The sequence below is a fragment of the Buceros rhinoceros genome, unplaced genomic scaffold (genome assembly GCF_000710305.1).
Source record: "Buceros rhinoceros silvestris isolate BGI_N320 unplaced genomic scaffold, ASM71030v1 scaffold27185, whole genome shotgun sequence".
Taxonomy (NCBI): domain Eukaryota; kingdom Metazoa; phylum Chordata; class Aves; order Bucerotiformes; family Bucerotidae; genus Buceros; species Buceros rhinoceros.
Window position 1 is genome coordinate 9,646 of NW_010412688.1, and position 351 is coordinate 9,996.

The following is a 351-nucleotide window of genomic DNA, read 5'->3' on the forward strand; positions in this document are numbered from 1 at the left end:
GTGGTCATCGACCTTGGATCACGCCAGCGCCTCGCCCGCGGCAGGGCTGCCCCAGCCCTGTCAGTCCTTGGCTCTGCAGCTCCACTGCAGGGAGCGGGGAGGAGGGTTCCTCCTGCCGGTGGCTGCGGGCTCCCCTGGACCAGGCACAGCCCACGCACAGCAGGAGCAGGGACAGCCCAAGTAGCAGCTCTGAGGAGCGGCAGGACCTTCCCATGCCATCACCCAGGTCCTGCCCATCGTCCAGGCAGATCTCAGGCCCGGAGGTCTGTCCAGGCAGCCGCTGTGACAGCAGCTGTGTGCCTCGGTTGTGGTGGGCGTGGGGGAGGCTTGGGCCAAGGAGGGTTCCGTCCC

At 68.7% G+C, this 351-nt stretch overlaps 1 protein-coding gene across 1 annotated transcript in view; it reads left to right on the forward strand.

The window, feature by feature from the left end:
- The window catches only part of POLRMT (polymerase (RNA) mitochondrial (DNA directed)), a gene marked incomplete at its 5' end in the record, with an annotated part of 16,706 nt that overhangs the window by 9,087 nt on the left and 7,268 nt on the right, over positions 1 to 351 (forward strand). The window lies entirely within an intron of this gene.